Here is a 25,992-nt window from a genome sequence, read left to right as displayed (position 1 = left end):
GGAGTCTATCTCACTATAAGCTTGTAATCTAAAGATTTGTTCATAGAGATTATGGGTAGGTTCATCTCTCTTGTGGGAAAGTTCTTCTTGTTTTTCATTATTCTCCTCCTCTTGTTACTTTCAGACTGCTTCCTCTTCTTGTTGCTTGTGAGTTGCTTCTTGTTGTTGTTTTTGTTTAAGTGTTGTTTCCCTTTCTTGTTTATGAGGCAGTTTGTCCTGTCCAGAACCTACTCCCTTCTTGTCCTTGAAATGTTGGGAAGGAAGTTGTATAGGTTCTAAAATATAGGTCTTCTTTTCTTTTTCCTATAGGACCACTACCATCATATCTTATTTTCTACATGATATGAAATCCTTTTCCAGATAGAGTCCCTGCTCTAACAAATGATCCATCAAATATTTTGAGTGGTTTTGGAATCGGTTGTTGCTTTGATGTTGATGGTTTCCCATACGATCTAGGAGAAAGTGGCAAACCTAATAGAGAATATTCTCTTATTTTTTATACTTCAATTGTAACTTTTTCTCAAAATTTGTCAAAGTGGATGTAAATGAACTCTCCTTAGCTCGTGAACTAGAAGAAGATGTCTCACAATGTCATTTGTTGTAGGTTTGACTACGTTACAATATTGAAAAGGGTTTGAATCTGTAACAATCATAAATTCTTGACCATTGAAAGGAAACTTTAAACATTGATAATAAGTTGACGGAATAGCTTACATATCATGGATCCAAGGTCATCCCAAAAGTATGTTGTAAGATAGATTCAACTCTAAGACTTGACATACTTGTAGCATCCTAAAATTGCACCCCCTACAATTTTGACCATATTTTGGGCCCTCACCTTACCGGTTTCATCCCCATGCTTGATCAGGACCTATTTATGCCTCTTTTATGCAACCAAACTTTATTTTTAACTTTACACCTTGCATGGCCACCTTGATCGTACCCCAAAATAGGGTAGGACCGGGGCATGGTGCCCTAGGATCCCCTAAAGGGGACCTATCTTGGCCCCTCTCCCTTGGACCTATCTCAAATGTGAGTGATAAATAAACCCCTATGTTAGCCTCTGTTGAAAAATTAAACAATTAACGGCGAGAAATTATATAAGGAGGTCTTCCCCTCTCATTTTTCATAACACACGATAAGAAGATGATCATACATTCATGAAGGTAAAATTGGATTTCAAGCATTCAAGTATTCATCATCCAGCATTCCTCAAGGTTGCATACTCTTCATTTATCCATTGGAGCAACATTACACCATTCATTTGCAAGCATGTGTGTGTTAGGGTTTTATCATGTTCATGCCATTTCATACAACATATGTGATTGCATCTAAGAAGCAAAGCATCATCATCATTTGTTGGAGATATGAAGGTATACATTTCCATCATTTATTTCAATCATTTGCAGTATTTTATTCAAGGTTGATTCCAAACTAGGTGTTGACTTACGTAAACCTTTATTCCCAATCCCTTTCCTCTTCTTTATGTGTGTAGGAAGAAGGTGCACAACTGTACTATTAGAATCCAAGAACACTGAGAGGGGAGGGGGGGTGAATCACTGTTCTATCGGTAAAGTGAGTTTTGAACTTATTAATTATTAACTAGTTAACAGTAAATAAAATTAGAATGCATACACAAAATAGCACAATGAAAGGCAATGCCATAAGACCAGGATTTATACGTGGAAAACCTTGCAAAGGGAAAAACTGCGATGGGGCTAATACCCACAATATCTATATACTTGATCAAGGTATACAAATATTACATAAGAGGGTGTGCACATGTAGAAAGGCCAATGTTAGGCCCAATATGGAAAGCTAATGTACTGAGAGGGGAGGGGTGAATCAGTACTTCAAAACTTTTCTCCAATAATATCTTTACTATTATGCATAAACCACAAACTGTTGTAACATAACATAAAGCTAAAACAAATAGATAACAATCATACATGATTCACTCCATAACACATATTTTGGTTATGCAGAAACTCTTGGTTAGAGAGAAAAACTGCGGTGGGGATGGCACCCACAACTTCACTACTGCAATAATAAAGAGTGCTCGGTTAGAGCTACATGTTCAGCTATTTCTGATAGCTTACCCTATTAGGAGTATCAAGATCATTAGATCTACCTCGCTAAAGGATTTTACAACACTTATTCTAAATGTTGCACCTGGTTAAAGGCTTTACAATTTATAGACTTTGTTAGAGTCTTTTACCCTATTAAAGGTTTCTCTTACAACTTCAAAATATTACAACAAAATCTTTACAAATATCTGCAACTTTACATCTGGAATGTTATAGTAGATTCTATGTGCTCAAAATGAGATTACCTTGCTTGTAGCATACCTCGGTAACCCATAAAGTAACTCGGTAAACCCTTCTGTTCACTTTGTTCTTTGACTATTCTCTGAAATCCTTCTCGGTGACTTCTATCTCTGACAGTCTCAATACTCAGTGCTTCCTTATCTGTCACATGTGTCTTGCTTCACACACATTCTTCTCTTCACTCTAATCCTCAATTCATGATGTATAAATAGATATCTTATGTCGGTGATCAGGTTCATTGCTTTGATCTTACAAACATGATTTATCGAATGAATAACCATGCAAAAGATTTCATTGGATGGATGACCTCAAAATCATAAACAATCCTTAAGTGCAATTTCCAATGTGATAACGGTTCTTTTGCTCCTCGATATTGTAACACGTTTCCACACAACTGTCTAGGTTCAATGAATCTGGTAAAATGTTTCACTCAGTGTATATCAACTTGGTGTATCATTATTGCTGCTCGGTAGACATACAGTGTTACTCGATAGACAGTTCGGTGTATACTAGGCTCTATGACTACTTTCTTCTATAACCGACTGCTCTGTGCATACTGACTTAATGTTTCGGTAGTAGTAACCGACTAGAGTATATATAATGACTTTGGATATAAAACTAATGGCAACTATAATAAGTAGTAACAATCTCCCCTTTTGACATTAGTTGAGATGTTTGACAAAACTACTTTCAAAGTCATAGCTCAAAACTCTATATACTTACAAAATTTGACTAAGAAGACAGTATATACATTAGTCAACAAAATGGTATGTTTCAGATATACTCCCCTTATCAATATACTATACAAATCTCTGATTTTGCATGCTCGGTGATCAATGTTTTGTGATAACTACTCAGTTCACTGGTCGGTCCTAACAAAAAATTTGTTTGGATACTCTATTTTGCTTGGTATACTCCCCATGTATACAACACTTCCTCTTTGATACTTTGATTCTATACTCACTCCCCCTTTTTGACAAACATCAAAACTTAGTTACCATTTAGTGGTGGCAACTGGTCAAAAATGGATTTATACTTTGTCTTTGCATCGGTAAGGGCGGCAGAGAGGGCATCCTTGACACTATCCATGAGTGAATTCTGAGGTGTAATGTTGGCTAACAGTGAAATTAGTCCATCTAAGGTGCTTCCCTCTTGCTGAGTGGATAGGGAGGTAGCTTTGTTGATCTGTTCTTGGACGGATGAAAGATGGGGAATGAATAATGTCTGAAGAGTCATTATGTCCATCCTTATCTTGTGCTCTTCATTCTTGAGTTCCAATTGTTGAGCCATGAGCTTTTGTAACTTTGTATAAAAATGTTGAATAGAATTTGGCTCAGTGGTCAACTTATTTGAGAAATCGGTGATCTCTTTCTCAATCACTTCAGTTTTATTTTTGATATCTTTAATGAATAAGGAAAATGTACATAGTTTCTGAACTAAATAAAGAATGTGCTTGAGTTGAGGGGACAACTCAGCAATAAATTTGACAAGTTTTATTTTGCCAATAGCAATAGCCTTCTGTACCTCTTCAATCATTTTAGCAGTGAGCTCTTTGTCCTTTAACTTGCTCAAATATTCAGATGCATCTACTCCAGATGTCTCTATTTTAGTTAGGAGTTCATCTAGTTGAATGTGGATGGCTGCATCTTTTGTCACTGTAGCTTCAGGTAGCATATCGGATAATAGTGCTTTCACCTTCTAAAGTACTTTGTTCTTCTTTTGAATAGCCATTTGCTTCTCCTATTCTGCTTTGGCTTTGCATAGTTCACCGAATTCAATGAGTGCTTGCCCTTTTAATTTGGAAATGTCTACATTCGGTAACACTATTGGTTTTGACAAATCTAATTTGAAACTATGCTTTTTCATTTTCTTTTCTTTACCTTTCACTAGTTGAACTAAAACAATGGCTTGTGAGGCTTGGTGACCCTTGGTAGGTTGCTCGGTAGAGGCAACACTTTTATCAATTTCTTGTACCTTTGATGTAGCCTTTGTGGTGTCCTTCGGGTTTCTTTGCTTGGGGTCTCAGATGTAACATTTTCAGTGCTGGAAGGAGCTTGAGAAGAATGTTCTTTAGTGGCCTGAGAAGTAGTTTCTCCTTCTGTAGACTTGTGACCCTCTGTTCCTTGCTCAGTATCTTGAGGTGCCTCGGTTGAATTAGGTTGAGTGACAGGAGGATAGGGCTGAACTTGTTCCAAAATTGACTCACTAGATACCAGTTTGGCATATGCATTCCCTTCTATCATTTCATGTTCAAGTGCCTCGGTGTCCATGATATCCTCATCAACTTGTATAGTGTTAGCAGGGTCTTGCTCGGTGATATCAGGATCTTGCACGGTGACATCAACTATTTCAACTTCAGCTTGCTCACCAACATTCTTGATTCGAAAGATTTCCTGCCATTTTTCTTTGGTCTCATTCTCTACATCCAAGTAAAGGCCATTCATCAATTTCAAGGCTCTTTGCTTGACTAGGAATTTTGTGTGGCAGTTTTTCAGATGTTCGGTGATCTCATCTACTGACATGTCTAGAAAAAGATGTACCAGACTTCTTTCTCTCATCTCTTTCTCTAAGTCCATGGCATACTTCCACCTGTTGTCAATATACAAATATAATTCATTTGGAAGAGATTTAGATACTTCCAATGGGACCAATCAGAATTTCAGTAGTGTGCAGATGAAAGCTTCTTCTATTTGTCTCTTTTCATCATCAGATCTGAATTCATACTTAACATATCTGAATGCTCCAAATCCACCAAATTGCTTCAGATTAGTACAAAAATTGTCAACACTATGTACATTTACCTTTTTACTCTTGACAATATGAAATTTGCTTGCATCTTCACATTCGGTGTCACTGGACTCTTTGGTCAAAATGAGTCTCCGAGTAGATTTCTTGTAAGCTTTTGTTACCTTGGGTGTTGCAACATTCTTTGGTTTCTTACTCAGTGATGTTGCAAATGATCTTGTGTTTGGGCACTTTAATGAAGGAGTCGATGATACCTTTGATGTATCCTGTTTCTTTCTTTTCAAAACTTTTCCTTTAGGCAACTCGGTGCTTAGTGTTATAGTTGCCTCTTGGGCTTCAGATTCCTCCTTAGTGATTACTATAGTGCCCTTGACAGGTGTGGAGGAAGAACCTTCTCCAAATTTCTCCGTTAATTCTTTGATCATTTTTGTTGCCTTCCTTGTAGCCTTGGGTACTACAATGCTCATATTTACTTTTTCCTTCACTTCTTCATATGTTCCATACCTCAACTCGGTAGCATGCCTTGGTAATGTAAGAAAAGCATCTATCTATTGTTGTGTGATGTCAAAATCAATCTCATAACCCATAGGTGGCAAAGATTGAGTTCTCGATTCTACAGCATTAACATAGCAGTAGTTGGTGTCCACTTCAAAGCATATGTCATCCTTGTATTTCTCTACTAACTGGGGTGGAATTCTATACCTGTTATGCATCTTTTCTTGAAACTTGCTGAAATAATCATCCATAATATCATTAAAGCTATCATCTAGTCTTTTGATAAAGTCATTAGTTTGATGGGTGATTGGTCGGTGTAGTTCCCAAACTACATTACCGATTGATGGAAAGAATTTCTCAAAATAGAAAAATATGCATACCATAAGTGATCCAAACTTTAGTGTATTAGCCGAGTTGTTCTTCTTCGTCTTCCTTATGGTATTGAGATTCTCAAATAGGTTTTACAACAATACCTCACATAAATCAATTTTCATTCCTTTCTTCACAATTTTATATGCTAAATCGACTGTTGCACAGGGTACACTGTTTTCCCTTGCTGATTGGAAGAAACAATAACCTATTACTCTAAGGGTAAACTTCAGCTCTGCATCTGTTACATTGTTCAATTTTAGTCCTTTGCAGTCTGATTCAACTCTGATTAGAGTGATCAATTCCTTTTGAGATATCATTTTCTGAGCTCGGGCATGATCAAAAGTAGGGTAACAGGTGATCAAATGAATGATTTCCTTGGTGATTTTGAATGGTTGCTCTGCTAACCACACGAAATCATCATGAGCTCTGCTCAAAACAAACTTGACCCATTGGGGTTTGAAGACACGGGGATAGGTTAGGGCTTCAATCAATCCCTTGATTTTGATGTGTTCATACTTGCTATCCAATTTCCCATCGGTACACAATTCATCGTATGTGTCCTTGATTTCAACATGACCTAGTTCCTCAACACAACATTTAGTGAAGAATCTGACATCCTCAACTAGTAAAACCCTATCTGAAATGAGTGAAAATGCAGTTTTATCATCCAGTTCAGATGCTACTTTGGGAGTTAGAGAATATTTCAGTGAGGGCTTTTCAATGTTCTCAACAACAACGGGCTTCTGGATCTTAGGTGCCATTACAAATTTTGGATAATCTCTTAACAAAAGTGTAGTCACACAAATCTGTCCAGCTTAATTAAATAAATATTCACTATTTATTTGATTAAAAATCCACTAGCCATCAGTTAATTAAATTAATATTTAATTAATTCATCTCCAAACATTCCCCTATTAATTAAATAAATTATTCAATTTATTTTAATTAATTCATTAAACCAAATTCACAATCAATTAAATGAATAAAATCTATTTATTTAATCAAATCCCCCTATTCCTCTTTTAAATAAATTAAATTAAGCATTTATTTAAATCATTATCCCCTCCCACTTGCATTTTCCTACAAATGCAACTTGCACATATTTATTGAAATAAATGAATTTTTTTTATTTTTTTTTAAATCTTATTTTCCCTCGCCCACCAAATCCAATTGCATTCCTAAATCCCCTTCTAGATTCTTCTAACCCCTTCTTAATTAGTCTAATCCATCCCCTAATTATTGTCACATTCCTAAGTAAAATGGAGTCACTTCTCAAAGACTTCAAAAGTCTTTGAAAAGCATTTAATACTTTGTGTGTTCAACAAATTAACCCCCAAAGTCTTCCAAGACCACTAATGGCTCTTACATGACCATTTATGGCTCTTACATAACCATTTATGGTTATTTCAAACTTGTCTCCCCAAACATTTATTGCTTTGACCATGTTTATCCCTTTTTATATTTGCACAAGAGTTTATCCATTGGATAAAAGCTTTATTCTTTGAATAAAGAGTTTATTCATTCAACTAACCTTGACTTTAACTCCCAAGGTTATATCAAGCATTTAATGCTTATTCCCTCTCCTCTCAACCTATCTCACATTGACACTTGTCATCCTGGGATTGGGTTGAAAGCCCTCACATGGATTTGAAATCATTCAATCCTAACCCTTGTTGAGATTGTTCAATCTCAACCATCCATTGCTCTATTTCCCCTATAAATAGAGCCCATTTCTTCATAATCCAGATCCTAAAAACTTGTATGCATTTAACCTATAGGCATTTTAGAGAGCATTTAGCAATAGCAAACTAAAATCTTGTTATTTTGGTTAAAATCAATCATTTTAATAGCATCTAGTATTTTAAGCTTTTCATTTTACATTTGGAGCACAATACTAAAATCTCAATCCTCCATAAGCATCCATAGTGCAAAAAGTTGCTGAGAGCTACACTATTTTGGAACTTGGAGAGGAGAGGAACAAGGGAGAAGGAGCTAAGAGCATGCTAAGAGGCATTTGGAGATGCCTTATTATCTTTGTTTCATTTGTTAGATATATTAGCATGATTTTAGTATCTCTTTTGATATGCTTGTTTAGATTAGTTTTTGATTGACTAACACTAACGATTTTCTTGTGTCTTGTGTTGTTTGTCATTTGCTAACTTTGTCCATTTCGCAATGCATCATTTGGTGAACCCGATGTGAATCCAAACACCAAAAAGATCATTTTTTTAAACCAATAACATGTTTGAATGTTGAAATTGTCACACAGGTTGCGCTTTAGCGCTATTGATCTCGTTCTAGCGTTATCAATACTTGTTTTTCTAGCGCTATTGTTCTTACAATAGCGCTATTGTTCTTACAATAGCGCTATTGTTCTTACAATAGCGCTATTGTTCTTACAATAGCGCTATTGTTCTTACAATAGCGCTATTGTTCTTACAATAGCGCTATTGTTCTTACAATAGCGCTATTGTATCAATTTTAGCACTTTTGACACTGTTTTGTGCTTTCGACACTATTTTGGCGCTATTGACCCTGTTTTAGCGCTTTTGCCTTCTTTGTCTTTCTTTTTCTTTTAGCGCGTTTGTGTTAAATAGCGCTTCTGTTCAAACACAGACTAGCGCTATTGTAACAGAACTTTGTACAAAGGACCTTGTAACCGAAAAAATAAAAGTTTTTAGGCTTGTGGAAGCCCCCCTTAGACATGAATTTTACTAACCGGTTGTTGTTTGTGCAGGTTTAAAAACTCACCCTTTAAAAATCACAAACTTTATTTTGGTGTTTTAAAACTTGAACAAACAAACTTTCCTTGCTTTCTAGTTAGGGCCACTTGTTTCTTTGGTGCATTAAAACTGAACCATCTATAATTTGTCTTTTATTTCTTCAGTGACTCCTCTAGGTTGATCTCTGCAATCTCTAGCCAAGTGTCCAACTTTGTGACAATGAAAACATGTCATACTAGGATTTCTCCATGATCTTCAGTTGTTCATTCCAAACCTTATAAAGCAGTTGGCACTTATATGTCCATATCTTCCACAACATTCACACCATATCCTTGTATTGTAATCCCATGGTACCATAGAATATTGTTAGTAAGGATTTGTGTGAGTTCGGTAGCCTCTAGCATTTGCTCGGTGTGCAAACCACATATAGTTCTTCTGCTTAAACCAATGTTTCTCAGTACTATGTCCATATCTATTGCAGTTTTTACAAAATCCTTTGAATTTTGCCTTCTAATAATTGCTAACAGACTTTGTCCTACATTGGTTAGATGTGTGACCATACTTATTACAATTGTTACAATAATCATTAGACTTAGTGACATTCGGTTGCTTACCTTTACTGATTTGGCACATATTAGCAGTATGTCCTTGTTTTCCATAGTAGTTGCAAAAAGGCTTCTTTCCTTTGATGTTCTTCTTGTTTCCAACTTGCTTTGATGATTCTCCTCTCTTGGTAGTGTGGATTCCCTTCTCGGTAGATTCTTTTCCTTTGTAACCAAGTCCTTCTTCTTTATTGGGTCTTCTTGTATTCAGTTTCTCATCCAACATCTTCGATGCTTCATAACTCTTCTTCAATCTTTCTTTGGATTTCTTCTTTGTTTCAAGTACATCAGTCAATCTTGATACTTCAAGTTTCAATGTTTGATTCTCATTATGCTTCAGATTTGCTTCATGATGTAAATAACCTAATTGATCTAACAGATTACTTTGAATTTTAGTTAACCTTGTGATTTCATCATTCTTTTCAGATACTAATGCTTCAAGCTGTTGTTTTTCTCTTTGTAGATCTCTTACTTTCTCCTTGGCTGTCCTTAATGCATCAAGATTCTTAGTCATCTGTGTGCTGAAATGTTCATGTCCTCTTTTCATTGCTTTTAGCTGATCAATCAGTGCTTTGTTCTTTTCTTTCAGTTCTCCAATCATCTCTTCAGTTTCTTCAGATATACTGTTCTCGGATGATGTTTCAATTTGTTCCACTAGCTCTTGAGAGTCCTGTAAATCATCAGATAATCTTCTTCTAACTTTCAATGATTTTTGCATTTGTTTTTGCATGTCTGCAATCACTTGATTAGCATGATCCAACTCTTCTTGGAAATACACAATTCTCCGAGATTGTTTATAGCCTTCCATTGATGAGATCTTTTTCTTTAGCCTGTTAAATCATTTTCCAAGATTCAAGCTCTGATACCAATTGTTAGGCCCAATATGGAAAGCTAATGTACTAAGTGGGGAGGGGTGAATCAGTACTTCAAAACTTTTCTCCAATAATATCTTTACTATTATGCATAAACCACAAACTGTTGTAACATAACATAAAGCTAAAACAAATAGATAACAATCATACATGATTCACTCCATAACACATATATTTTGGTTACGTAGAAACTCTTGGTTAGAGAGAAAAACTGCAGTGGGGATGGCACCCACAACTTCACTACTGCAATAATAAAGAGTGCTCGGTTAGAGCTACATGTTTAGCTATTTCTGATAGCTTACCCTATTAGGAGTATCAAGATCATTAGATCTACCTTGCTAAAGGATTTTACAACACTTATTCTAAATGTTGCACCTGGTTAAAGGCTTTACAATTTATAGACTTTGTTAAAGTCTTTTACCCTGTTAAAGGTTTCTCTTACAACTTCAAAATATTATAATAAAATCTTTACAAATATTTGCAACTTTACATCTGGAATGTTATAGCAGATTCTATGTGCTCAAAAGGAGATTACCTTGCTTGTAGCATACCTCGGTAACCCATAAAGTAACTCGGTAAACTCTTCTATTCACTCTATTCTTTGACTATTCTCTGACATCCTTCTTGGTGACCTCTGTGTCTCTGATAGTCTCAATACTCAGTGCTTCCTTGTCTGTCACATGTGTCTTGCTTCACACACGTTCTTCTCTTCACTTTGATCCTCAATTCATGTTGTATAAATAGATATCTTATGTCGGTGATCAGGCTCATTGCTTCGATCTTACAAACATGATTTATCGAATGAATAACCATGCAAAATATTTCATTGGATGGATGACCTCAAAATCATACACAATCCTTAAGTGCAATTTCCAATGTGATAACGGTTCTTTTGCTCCTCGATCTTGTAACATGTTTCCACACAAGTGTCTAGGTTTAATGAATCTGGTAAAACATTTCACTCAGTGTACATCAACTTGGTGTATCATTATTGCTGCTCAGTAGACATATAGTGTTACTCGGTAGACAGCTCGGTGTATACTATGCTCTGTGACTACTTTCTTCTATAACCAATTGCTCTGTGCATACCGACTAGAGTATATAGAATGACTTTGGATATAAAACTAATGGCAACTATAATAAGTAGTAACAGCCAACCACCTAGAGCTCACCGCTCAAACACAAAATATAGGAAGTCTCACTAACTTACAAAGTATTACAAAGTGTTTACAACTGAAAATGAACTTATAAATAGCATCTGACCATGTTGGATAAGTTTTGGTGAATGATCCGATAACCTCCTATGTATACTAGTTCTCTGATACTCTATTCTACTACTGGTTAAGCTGTGCACGTGAAACTGCACACAGTTGCTTTTAATCGTATACTAAAACTCACTAAAATATATGCAATCAAAAGCTCCCATACCATCTAACATATGTCTGATCTATTGTTGAGGTGATCTTCTTAAATGTCCATCTAACTTAACCATGTTGGCTTCAACAAAAAATATATACAAGTCAATTTCTCAAAACATAATAAAAATTAAACATAAATCTAATGACCATGTTGGCCATCACACATTACCACCAAAATCCATGAAGACATAATCAAGACCAAAAGATTTATTTAGCCGAGTCCTATCCATTATCGGGGTCCAAATACAGGTTATTGGGATCTGGACATGTTATCGGTATCATGAATTAGCTGAGATGAAGTGAGTGTTGGTGCTGGTGTAAAGCAATGTGAATACCAATACCGGTTAAGTGCAATGTATGTCGGTTAACCAAATAATGAAACCATTTACCCTAAGATGACGATTTTCCATCAATGACAACCCATAATGCCATGAACCTTACTGGATGAGTGTCAATTTCCAAGAATCTCCCCCTTTGGCATTGATGGCAACACTCATGTGAAAACTGATACCATCTGTGAAATTGCCATTGAATTTGAATCTGTGATCTGTACATGTGTCTGCTATATACATTTGATGCTCCCCATGAGAAATATATACTTATTCCTCCCCCTTTGGCATCAATGGCAAAGTGTGGTGCCCACAAAGAATTATGTACAGTTATAGACATGAGTCGGATCTATACAAACTTCAAAATATTTGCATACATATTCTTCAAAAATAAAAAGTAAGTATCCCAACCATTCTTAAGGGATTTAAGAATGGAGATGAATCAATTCAAGATGCTGGTATGATATTCTATTTCTTCTGAAGTAGTAGGATCTTCCTTCTGCAAGCTAGAAATACACTCTATTTTATGAAATAGCAGATTATCAAGTCAAAGACCAATTAGATTCTGAAGCTCATTTTCTTTCCTTATTATCCTGTCCCTATCCTTCTCCAATTCAAAAATTTGATCCATAACCATCAAAATTGGACCATCCAAAGATTTTTTCAAACTAATTGTCGAGTTGTAGGAGTTAGAAATTTGAATTAAGTTTTTCCTACAATCAGATAGTTGCTTGTCTATGGAGCTGGTTAGCTTATCAAAATCTAGACAGGTCTTATAAACATTACCTCCTTCAGCCAAGGCTGCATCAATGGACTGCACACAAGTTTGAAGTTTCTCCCTACCCATATCAATCAGTTACAAAAATGTTAACTTCTGGGCCAAAACGAAACTTTATTTAGCCTCTGTTAGTGAAATATTTAGTTAAGAATCACAATACTTAGGGATGAAATCAATGATTTCCTCTAATTTACCCAAAGATCTTGCACCATCCAGAGCTTGAAATTCTGGGACTAACTGGTTCAAAACCTCAAAACTATGCTTAATCATTTTCCCGTCCTTTGACTCTGCCTGAGGTAATTCCTGAGTAGCATGTGCCTAAAGATCTTTTGCTGCCAAAATATTCTATGTTTGGTGACATCATATGGTATGGTTTGTCAAAACTCATGAAAAGTTGTGGCAAATTCCCTTTAGCTATGGTAGAAGTGTCAATTTCCAAGCTCAAAGAGAGATCCACCACAGTCTCCTTACCCTTATTAGTCAGAGAGATAACCTTTGTATCCTTTAGCTCTTGTGCACTAGTAGCTTTGCTACTTGCTGGCTCACCCAAAACTTCATAATCCTCCGCACCTATATCCTTATTTACATGTACCTTTGTATCCTTTGTTATCTGTACATTATCTACCAAGATATCCTCTATTTCAAAATGGAACTCAATAACCGGTACAGTGGTATCCAATTGAATGTTTGTCGGTTTCTCAGTATTTACAGTTGGTTTATCTATCAGTTTCATATCCTTAGGTAACTGAATGTTTTGTGATTGTACAAAATTGGAACTTAACTCATAGCCAAGACCCAAAAGAACTCTCACCCATATGTAAATTGTCTCCTTTCTGATTTCAAGTCTATCCATCATGAGACTATTAACTCTGAATTTGGGATTAAATTCTAATGATCCTGTTTTATTGATTAACTTATCCATTTTCAGAGGAGTTATTGAAGGACAAAGGTTGACCAATTCGGTCTCTTTAATCTATCTATCCAAAGACTATGTGTGTAGCTTTCTGACCTCAACTCTATCAAATAACTCCTTAGGGAAAACCTTCTCTAATTTTATCAATTCTCTATTAAATGAATCAAGATATAAAAGAATATCCTCTTCTATTTTCTTCTTGTCCTCCTCACCGAAATCGTCAAAGAATGAAGAAATTTTATCTAAATTACCATCATTTACAATTTTTCCTATCAAATCTTGTGCATTCATATTTTTCTTACCAATTCTCCATTTAGATTCTAGTTTATCTTGCTCATTCGATTTGGATTTTCTCTTATGTACAATGGTTATCTTTGGCCTTTAAGGAGTCTCCTTGAAAGGTTTAGACTTTTGTTCTTCTTTCTTCTCCCTTACCACTTGTTGATGTGTCTTTTGTACACAACCAAACATAGAATAAAATACCTATAGGTACCTTATCCTTTCTTGAACAAAGTTTCTTGACTACTGAAGATCTTGCAGAAGGATCAGTCAAAGTAACCTTAAGGTTCTGATATGTAGGTTCTCTATGTGTGGATAAGCTCTTTGCAGTATGATGTGATTTTGCTAGAATCACAAGGGACTTACTTTCGATGACTTGAGCATCTGATTTGCTTTGGATATTACTGGAATGTGGAATTTCACCGACCCTTGATTTTGAAAAAAGGAAAAAGGATAAGGGTTGGAATGAGATCTATTTCTAACACTAAGAACATAAGAGTAATGAATGACCTTTGATGAAATTCTAACTAAGTCTTGCTTAGACATCCTAGGATCATTTCCACAAGATTAGTGTGATCTTTTGAGGAAAGATTTATGATGTTTAGATCACCGCTACAAGCATGGACACCGTCAGGTTAATGCATATCAATGAAGAAGTGATAATTGAAGTTAAGCTTAAGTTGAATGATTCCAGTTGACTACGCAAGGCAAGTCTACAATAAAAAAACCACTAGTAGTATGGATATACAAATTTCTTCCATTCACCTAATAACATGAAATCAAATTTTAGAAGTATAGAGACCATGCAAATTATTGAATCGACCCATAGAATTCACCATTTCTTCATTGAAGTTCACAAGTCTTTTGCAACAATATCTTGGCAACAATCTTTGCCTTCTCTTTCTACTCTACTCTAACTATTTCCTACTCTCTAACTAATCACTATTTCTAACTATTCCCCAACTATTAACCTTTACAAATGAGGAGTCAGGGCTTTACATAGAGATCCCTTTACAGATTGATGGCTCTGATTGACTTAGAACCAATGGCTAGGATTACAAGATAGAAACCTTAATTAGGGTTTGTTATAACAAACTTCCCTAGCCAATGAGAAAATTACATTTAATATTTGAGAGCCAATAGGAAATAGAGGTAGGTGCCTCAAAGTTTGTGTCATCTTTGATAAATTAGGTACATTGAATCTGGTCATGTTGAGGTGGACCAATCCGACTGGAGGAATGATGACTGGGATGCCTTGTCTAACACTTATGACTTGGTTGATCCTTTTCTGTCTCTGACGTGATGAATGATGTACTTCCTTTGCTTGATGAGGCTTCCTTATTGTCAAGTCTTCCTTCTCCAATAGCATATCTCACCCTGAAGTTCTAACAAAGCCTTTCTTTGTCATCATGTAGTTCCTTGGTGTGGTGAAGTGAAATTTTTGGCAACTTCTTGAACACCTGTAGTTTTCCAACGTTTTAAAATGCCTTGAGTTCATCTTTGTGCTTTTGGAATGCCCTTGATGAGGATGGACTGGAATAGGTCATCCTTGTCTAGGCTTGATCTTCTTTTATCTGCAGAATAAACCAAAGGATGATTAAGCACATATGACATATTCATTTCAACATAGCATTTTCTACCTTAAATCATCAACAAAAATGCATTAGAATGAAATTCGCTCAAGATCCTCCTCAGGGACAAGACCTATAAAAACTTCTCCCAGGACCCTTTGGAAGGGTCAGGAGCGAAATTTGCATTTTAGCTCAAATTTCATCATCTCCTCGCCTTGAACTTCCCTTGACCTTTGAATTGCTTTCTCCTAAAGACATCATTGATTTAACTTCCTAAAAGACCAAAAGAGAGGATTTCACTTTGAACCTTGGCCAAGGATAGGACCTATAAGGAATTTTGTTGTGGACCCTTTAGAAGGGTTAGGAGCGAAATTCTTGACTTTCTTATTTTCCTTCACCAAGGTCTATCCTTTTCACTCTCTATACTTGGACTCTCATCTTTGGATCCCTCTCCCATACATGCAACACTTGCTTGACCCTCAAAATGGATAGAAAGGAAAATTTTGCTAAAAATCATGGCCAGGGACATGACCTATTTAGGATTTCACCCTGGACCCTTTGGAAGGTTCAGGAGAGAAATCCTTGTCCTAGCTCAAACTCTTAGAAATTGGTGGCCACAATCCATTCCAAGGCATGCCTAGGGGTCCTTCCAAGCTCAATCTACCTTGATCCACACTTAGCTGGACACAAAAAGAAAGGAAAAGGTGGATTTTAGGAAATTCGCTCTGGACCCTTTGGAAGGGTTAGGAGAGAAATTAACCTTATTGAGCTTATTCCATCATTTTTCACTTCATTTCACCTCAAAAGGGAAAGGACATATCAATCTATTCCTATCCAGGCCATAAAAAACCAAAAGTTTGACTTGTTTTGAAGGGGAAATAGGTGATCTTAGGAATTTCGCTCTGGACCCTTTGGAAGGGTCAAGAGCGAAACTCTCCTTCTAGGCCAAAATCCTTCACATTTGGTGATCACTATAAACTCAAAGCCATGCTTAAGGACATCTCCAATCATAATTCACCCTAACCCACACTTGGCTTGGCACAAAATTGAGAAAAAAGGGAGTTTTGGGGGAATTTCGCTATGGGCCCTCTAGAAGGGTTAGGAGCGAAATCCACATTCTAGGCTTAACTCTTCATCTTTTCAAATCCAATCTTCCTTGCAAGGAAAAAATAAACCACTCTACTTGCACCTACGCCATAGGAACCATTGTCTTGACCTCATCCAAGAATTTCGCTCTGGACCCTTTGGAAGGGTCAGGAGCAAAATTTCTATTTTAGGCTAAAAATCCTTCACATTTTCACTTTGAGTCACTCCCTAAGGCAAAAACATGTCAATCCATCTTCCAACATGTCTTAGAAACTAATAACTTGGCCAAAACAAGGAAGAAAATGAGGTCTATGGGGATTTTCTCTCTGGATCCTTTGGAAGGGTCTGGAGTGAAATCCACATTCTTGGTTGGTTTTCCACTTCCTTCATCCAATTATCCTTTAAACTTGATCAAATTCAAGCTCGTTTCTCCACATTTAAGTAAATCCACCATCAAACTAGCTCAAGACAAGCTCATTTTCATCATTTTAGGCAAGATAGGGGGTCAAACTTGAGGATTTCGCTTTGGACCTAGGCCAAGGACATGACCTATAGGGAATTTCACTCTAGACCCTTTGGAAGGGTCAGGAGCGAAATTCTCCTTTTGGTTTGATTTCTACCACTTCATCACCTCAAACCTCTTCTCAAAGGTAAATATACATCAAATCCTCCTCAACCATGCCTCAAAAATCCAAAACTTGGCCATATCAAAGAGTAAAATAGAGGAAAAGTGAATTTCGCTCTGGACCCTTTGGAAGGGCCAGAAGCAAAATTCTCCTTTTAGGCTCATTTTCACCTTTTTCCTCCCTTTTTTAGCTTGGATATAACTTATTAGGCCTCTCCTAATCATCCTCTAGTCCAAGTTAGCATTCACTTCAAGGTTTTGTGAAGAAAAAAGGGTCTCATATGAATTTTTCTCTGGACCCTTTGGAAGGGTCAGGAGTGAAATTCTTGTCTTGGTCAAAAATCCTTCACTCTTTCACATTTCTTCACTCCAAATAAGTGTTTTTCCCTCAATAATGCCTAGGAATGAGTTAGTTATAAGTTTGGATCAAAGTAGAATGTCCTATAGAGGAATTAGCTCTGGGCCCTTTGGAAGGGTCAGGAGCAAAATTGAAATTTGCTTTAGACCCTTTGGAAGGGTCAGGAGCGAAATTTGACATTTTGGTCTCTCCATCAGGATTCATATATGGAATATAACATTTAAGTATAAGTGACATTTCCTTATATCTTTCTTCTTTCTTATACTCTAAGTTATATTCCATATATATTGCCAGGATGGTTGAGTGGTTTCGGACCTCCAGGAGTTATAATGCAAAATCTTGTTTTGGGAGGATTCTTCAATATTCCAAACTTAGTCAAATTTCAGGATCAGGATGACATTCCAGACTGCCAAATTTTAGGACATTTGAAGATCAGGATGACATTCCAGACTTCATCACTCACCAATTTGACCTAACTCAGATCTTCAAAGATGATATTCACTCACCAAGCTTCATTGACCTCCTGAAACTCAAACAAGACACTATTAGCAACAAGAGCAAAACTAGGCCTAAGGGAGACTTTCAAAGAAATCCTAACCTGGGAGTACATGTTGACTCCCCCTAGCTTAAGAAGAGCGTGCCATCCTAGTGATCCCCCTGGTGACACTCAAAATATAAAGGCTAATAGACAAAACCCTAAAAACCCAGAAAGCAAACCCCAGAAAGAAAAGGTAAAAAAGAAGGGGTCCCCATTTGCAATGGGGCGATGTGTGAATACGTCACAACACCACTCTAGAAAAAATGTCTTTCCCCTTGGGAACCTCCTTGATCTCAATACCTAATTCTATTTTAGAACAAATAGTCATATATTGTCGGGTCGCCTTAGGTTTCTTCTTGGGTGGCTCTATCGGTGACTAAGTAGCAAGCTCAACTTTCATTTGTTTGGATCTCAAATGTAACTAGGACCACATTGGGTGTAGCCTGAGCTTCTTTTCGGGCTTCCCTTTCCTCTTTCCTCTTCTGTTTCAACTCTTTCTTCCTTTGTTCTTCCAAAAAATTTACATGTTGCTCAACCTTAGATCTATCAGCACCTTCACTTATCAATGACTCCATTGCTAGACAAGTCATCCTCTTTTGGACTACCAGAGCTACCTGTTCCTAATGAACTTTAAGTCCTTTCTCTTTAGTAGTTCCAAATTTCTCTTCCTTTTCATCTAGCAGTGTCTACAAAAGTTGGTGTGCATAGGCGACCAAAGTAGCTTCCTCAACCTCATAACCCATAGGCATTATCCATATAGTCTTGGGTTGTACGCCCTCCATCATACATTCATCTTTATCTACCATAAAGAAAATTGTGTCCTTATATTTCTCAACTATAGATTTAGGAATCTTGGACCTATTCTTCATTTCCTCCTGAAAATGTTTTGAAAAATTCCCTTAGATTGGCTTTCTTATCCTTATCACCTTGTCTATCAAAAATTTGAGCAATCTGGATTGCTACCAAGAGGTCAAAATACCACCGAGTCTTTCCAAAACCAGGAACAATGCCCAAAAAGTAAAATAATAGATAAATGATGAAGGAGCCATACCAGAAAGTATTCTTTTTGTCTTGCTTGATCTTCTGTAGGTTAGTCATGAGTTCCTTTAGCATTACACTGCATAGATCATAATGGATATCCTCCTTTACAATTTGATAAGAAACCATAATGTTGTTGCCTACTATAGAGTTTAACCAGTTTGACTGATAAACCTTATAACCAATAACCATTGCTACAAAATTAACATCTATGTCCCTGACATAATCTACCCTCATAGACCTTCCATCAAAAGTTGCGCTGGTAAGTTTATTGATTTCAGTGTGAGATAACTTACATCTAGTACTGGTAACACCTCCGATTTTGTAAAGAGATGTGACATTCTTGATAACTTCCTCAGTAATCATGTACGGTCGGTCCAACCAAATGAATTTTCCATGAATGCAGCTCAAAACATAGCATACCCATTCTGCCTCATCAAAAGTTAGGAAATCCATAAACTGCATGAAACACTTCCTCTGTAAATGTGCAAATTCTAGTTTTAGCTGGTTGTCAGAAATTAGGTTTTTAGTGAAAATGCAGGACAACTCATAATCTCCAAGTTCTTCAATGTTGCAGTGGATGTATGCCCTAATATCCTCCATATGAAGAACTCCATGATAAACTTGCGAAAATGCACCTAATGGCTCGTCCAAAAGGGATTTGTAAGGATGCTTCTTGAAAATGGGATGAGGGTGGTTCTTAATCTCAACCACTAAGGGAATATCAATGTCGGATGAAGATGAAGCCATTGCAACCAAACACGAAAGCTAGGGTTTCTGAACACATGAAAATACCTCAAAAATGTTGCCAAGAGATCAAATTGCTCAAAAGAAAGTGCTCGCTCAATTCTCTTTAGAACTTTGAAATGCTCTAGAAATTCTCTCGCTTGAATACTTGATCGTTGTGTGAAGAAAATAACTTAACTTCCCCTTTTATCGATGCTAACTCTAATTTTTCATTGTAATAAATGTTGTCGGTTAGGCTTGACTAGTTTACACTATCTACAAGTGGATTTTGGTAAACCACTGAAATCTCCTCAATATCCATTTGCAATCAAAATCTTCTAACTATAGACCTAATCCGGGGTATATGCATGATCTTCAATGATTTGCCTACCCCTAAGGTTGAGTGCCTTAGTTACTGATTGTATATGTCATCGGTGTAGGACTTGATAACTCTATCGTTTGTTCTATCGATGGTTTATTTGATCTTCTTACCCATCTCATCTTATGTTGTTTCCTGATGTCTTCCACTTTTTCTTTTCCTTTCTCATCTGCATTTCCATTAGTTGTCGGTGGGTTCTTACTTCTGCAATATTTAGCAATGTGCCCAATCTTGTTGCATGCATAACAGACTATTATTTTTCTGCACTGCCTTGTTAACTCCTTGATTTACTTGATTTCCTTTTGATCTGCATTGGTTAGCCATATGTCCAAATCTACTACATGCATGGCATCTTACATTTCCAAGACTGGTGATTGATGCATTATTCTGATTATTCCTATTTCTACACTGACTAGCCATATGACCATATTTATTACAAATAAAGAATGTACCATTGAATTTGTGAGCATTAAGTTATCTTATCAGTGATTTCTAGTTCTGGTTGACATGATTCTACTTCTTTCTAGTTGATGTATCTTTTTGTGCAGTACCGAAGCTTTCTCCTTTTTCATAACCAAGACATCTCTTGTCATTAGCATCTCTCTGATTCTTCAACAGTTCATCAAGTTTAGTAGAGCTATCCTTGAACTTGACCTTGTACTCATTTTCAATAGCCAAATCATCCCTTCTTGATAATACTATGTCTTTCAAGTTCCTATTCATTATTCCATGACTGGGTCAACTCAAGTTTCAACATATCATTCTCATGAGTCAATCTGTTGCATTCCTCAGATCTATACTTCAACACTTGAGCTAGGTTTTCTTCATTTTTCTTTATGTCCTCACTATCCTTGCACATCCTCATAGTTAGGGCTTGCATATCATTCTTCAAGACAGTGTTCTCCTAAGTAAGTTTTTGACAATGATCCTTCATAGCATCTTCCTCATCACTGCTCTAGTTTTGCAATTGATCACAAAGTTCTCTTCTCTTAGCCTTGACAACTGAAAGATTTCATTGCAATGAAATGATGTGTTCTCAGGCTTGCTTAAATTCATTTTAGATTTTATTGTTCTCCATCTTCTCATTATCAAGATCCTCAAGAGCAGGTCTAAGTTGATGCTGCAGACCGGTTTCCATTGATTCCAAATTTTGGATCTTCCTCAAGTGGTTAAACTTCTTCCAAGGAACCAAGCTCTAATACTAATTGTTGGAATCCAAGAACACTGAGAGGGGGGGTGAATCAATGTTCTACGAGTAAAGTGCGTATTAAACTTATTCCTTATTAACTGATTAATAGTAAATAAAATTAGAATGCATACACAAAATAACATAATGAAAGGCAACACCATAACACCAAGATTTATACGTGGAAAACCCTGCAAAGGGAAAAACCATGGTGGGGCTGATACCCACAATATCTATATACTTGATCAAGGTATACAAATATTACATAAGAGGGTCTGCACATATAGAAAGGCCAACCACCTAGAGCTCACTGCTCAAACACAAAATATAGGAAGTCTCACTGACTTACAGAATATTACAAAGTGTTTACAACTGAAAAATGAACTTATAAATAGCATCTCACCATGCTGGATAAGTTTTGGTGAATGCTCTGATAACCTCCTTTGTATACCAGTTCTCTGATACTCTATTCTGCTACCAGTTAAGTTGTTCATGTGAAACTGCACATAATTGCTTCCAATCGCATACCAAAACTCACTGAAATATTTGTAATCAAAATCTCGCATACCGGTTAAGTGCAATGTATGTTGGTTAACCAAACAATGAAACCATTTACCCTGAGATGATGAGTGGCCATCAATGATAACCCATAATGCCATGAACCTTATTGGATGAGTGCCAATTGCCAACATGTACTTCTAGAATTAAGCTTTATTTGTAGAGATGGAAAAACCCTTTTCTATGCGCAGAAAGTTCGGAGGATCAATAGGAGGGCATCCCTGTTCAGACACATGGTCCCTACAAATTTTGCCTGATTTCGTAGAGAAGCTCTGAATCATCTCAAACTTCTCAAATCCAGGTGCATGACTGAATCCCGAATTTGTAGCTCATTGTTTTCGCATACTTTGTCTTCATTTCCAGCATTTTACTTATTCAACTTACAAAAGAGGGTCAAATACATTCCAATTCCAATAAATCTACTTAGTATTTAGTCCTTACATCATTTTAGGATTGGATCTAGTAGATTCATCCCCCTCTTTTGAATGTAAAGTTTCCCAAGTGAAAATTGAGCTTAGTAAATCCTCCCTTTCCCCATGGAGAATTGGCTAAGCTCCTAATTTTCCACTTTACATTTTGGTGAACTCAATGTGTCCTATGCCTGCTTCTTTTTTTCATTTTTAGACTTGATTCATATGTAATTAATCAATTCATATTTGTAATCATTTTTGAAACATTTAGCTTATGCACTTAATTGTTACATCACTTTCATAGCTAGTGTTCACCTTTACATTTTAGTGAACCCGACTCCTTACACCATTAATTCTGGGTTTTGTTTTCATATTAGAGTGTATGCAATTTAAAATTCAAATTTTCATTTACAAGTTTTATTTCCTTGCAAATTTTAAAAATTTAGAGGTTAATTTCACTAAAACCCTAATTCTTATTTTCAAAATTGAGCTTGTGAATTGCTTAATTTGGATTAATTATTTCAAATCTGAATATCCATTCAAATTGTAAATTCAAATTTTCATCTACAAGTCAAATTTCATAACTAATTTTGAATATTAAGTGGTTAATTAAACAAACCCTAATTTCTATATTTAAATTAATCTTGTGTATTTTCTATTTTTTTCAAATTCCAAATTCCAATCTTAGATCTATTTTCGAATTTAAATTTTAAATTAAGTGGTTCTTTCTACAAGACCCTAATTTTAAATTTAATTCTCTTGTGGACTATTTCAAATTCAAATTTAAAAAAAATTAAGAGGTTACTTAAAAAGAGCCCTAATTTTTAAAATTAAATTAATTCTTTCAATTCTCAAATTTCTGCATTTCAAATTTTAAAACTAAGAGGTTGTTTAACAAAGCCCTAATTTAAAAATAAATAAATTCAAATCTTCTTGTGGGTAATTTTAAATTTAAATTAAGAGGTTATTTTCAAGACCTTGATTATAAATTTTGATTTCCTAGAAGGTTGCATAATTTTGAATAATCATTTTTCTAAAATTTTGAATTATTCAAATTCTAAATCTCAACATTCAAATTCTCACCTTCACATTTTTCCAAAATTAAAAAAAAAAAGAATCAAATTTGAATCTCATTAATATTCATAAATTAAGAGGTTTTATTTATAAAATCCTAATTTATTTGCTTGAACTTAAATCTTAATATTAATCATGGCAATTAATGAACTTGATCTATTTGCTATTTCACATATGATTACATTGCTTTTTACATATATTTATTATAATCATGTGTTGGATAATGGCTTCTTTCATTTCATGTTACTTCCTTTTATTCATAACACTTGGACATATTGTATTCTCTGAATTTCCAAGTTGATTCCTTTTCATATATGTTGTGTTTTGGTGATATTTTTGAGCAAATTCATTTCATATGTAGATCACCTAAAAGATTTTGTAGATCTTAATCCTAAAGATGACAATGAGAAACCCAATACTTGTACCTCTCCTAGGGTATCTAGTGTGAATGAGGAAAGAGCTAATACTCCTATCAATGATCTCTCCAATGGATATCAAGCATTGAAGAGCAACATAGCTCCATTTTCTTCTCATAGACATACCCTTGAGCAAGGGGGGCAGGGTCAAAATACTAGTATTTCCATCTCTCTAGATCTTCCTTATTCTCCTAGACCTTATCTTAAATATCAAAGCATTTGTAGAGAAGACGATGTCATGCATTCCATTCATGATCTCTCTCCCCACATAACATTAAGAAAATATGAGGCCTTAGATGATAAGGATCTTCTTTCCCCATCTGCCAAGGACTTGGAAAATTTGAAGAAGGAATTTGAGTCCCTATAAACCCTCATGCACAAATAGAAATAGAAGGCTTAGGAAATTATAATAAATCTCTTATGGATGAGCTCCTTAGGATCCAAGACTTCAAAAATCATCTTGTAAGACAACAAGACACTAGTGCTCGCAAAAGAGCTTCTTCTTCAAAAACTCCTTTTTGTTCATTACGTCAAACCTATGATCATCATGCTGATGATTATCCCAATTTTCAAAATTCAATAAAAGAACTTATCAATAGTGGTAAAGTTAAAATCATGGATGACAATCCTTCTTCTTCCAATAACAACTATTATCCTCAATCTCCAAATAATAAATCTACATCTATTAATTATCAAGAAAGATTAGCAACTAGAATCTTTTGGAAATTGAAATATGATAAGAATGTTGTCTTTCCTTTTGTGAAGTTTAAACATAAACAAGGAAATTAATATTGTCTTTTTCATCATGGTGGTTCTCATTCTATTGGAAAGTGTAAAGCATTTAAGGAATTTGTTCAAGAACAATAAGATTGTGCTCGTATATGTCTTTCAACAAATCTTGCTCTCTTTCTAGGTGAAAAGGTAGTGCCTTAGAACTCCTTTCACCCTCATGTTGCTCCTCACCCTATGACATAAGAAGTTAACTTAATTGGGGGCTTCTTGTCATTAGAGGTGGTTCTTCTTCAATTTCAAATATCTTGGGGTAGCAACATAATTTCCCCTCTTTCTCTCCTCTTTAGTTTCACTATTTTCTTTGTGATTGCATTATTTATAAATTGGCATCATGTCTTGCATGGAATTATCCTTCATGTGAGCATGTGTTTATTCCTTGGATGGGACCTATTTCTTGCTTGAGATAGTGAATCATTTATGAATAATCTCTCCTTAGAAGAATTTTTTCAACCTTCTTCTTTCTCTTCATTTCTCATTGAGAATTACCCCTTCTTTTTGTGTTGTGTTATTCATCACTTGATGCCCTTTCTTGCATAGAGTTATCCTTCATGCGAGCACATCTTTGTTCCTTGGTTAGGACCTATTCTTTGTTTGAAATAGTTTGTCTCTTATGAATAACCTCTCTCTAGAAGATGTGTAATTATCCTCTTTGTCCTCTTGCTTTGGGGAAAAGGATGTCTTCCTCTATCCCTCCCTCTTTCTATCTAATGTATCACTTTTCCCTTTAGGGATACATTTTTCATGTGTTGATATCCTTTCTGGCAATGGTATGTCTCTTATGATTAGTCCCTCCTTAGGGTAATATGTGATCTCTCTCTCTCTGAAGATTACAACTTCTTTTGAGATGCATTTTGCATATACTAATGTCTTTTCTTGCATTGGATATTCATGTGAGTTTATTGTGCATTTCCTTATGCCTAATCTCTCCTTTGAAGATTGTGCAATTATTCACATTGTCCTTACACTTGGGGGGAAATGATTGATTTCTCCTCCTCTCTCCCTCTTCTCTCTAAGTATCCACCTTTCCTTTGATTGAGTGGTGTTTATTTCATGATTTGTTGTCATTCCTTTTGTGAAGTTATGGTTTGCTCAAGGATTCTTTCTTATACAAGAGTTCTAAGTCCTTGCCTACAACCTCTTCTCTACTTGGGAATGTGTATCTATCATAAACTTACCCCCCACATTGGGCCAAAAGTGTGGCATCCTTCAACAAGAATCCCTTTCACCTAGCAATAGGAGGAAGGTATGATTTATTGTTCTCCTTACTTTATTTTGGTAGAAGATGTTATGTTTGTTCAAGATAGCTCCTCTTGGAGGTAGATGTATTTTGAGAAAAGATCTCTTCTCCTCCAAGGATCCCATTTATACTTGTTATAAGGTAT

The sequence above is a fragment of the Cryptomeria japonica genome, chromosome 2, assembly GCF_030272615.1.
Source record: "Cryptomeria japonica chromosome 2, Sugi_1.0, whole genome shotgun sequence".
Classification (NCBI taxonomy): domain Eukaryota; kingdom Viridiplantae; phylum Streptophyta; class Pinopsida; order Cupressales; family Cupressaceae; genus Cryptomeria; species Cryptomeria japonica.
Note: the sequence above shows the minus strand (reverse complement) of the source record.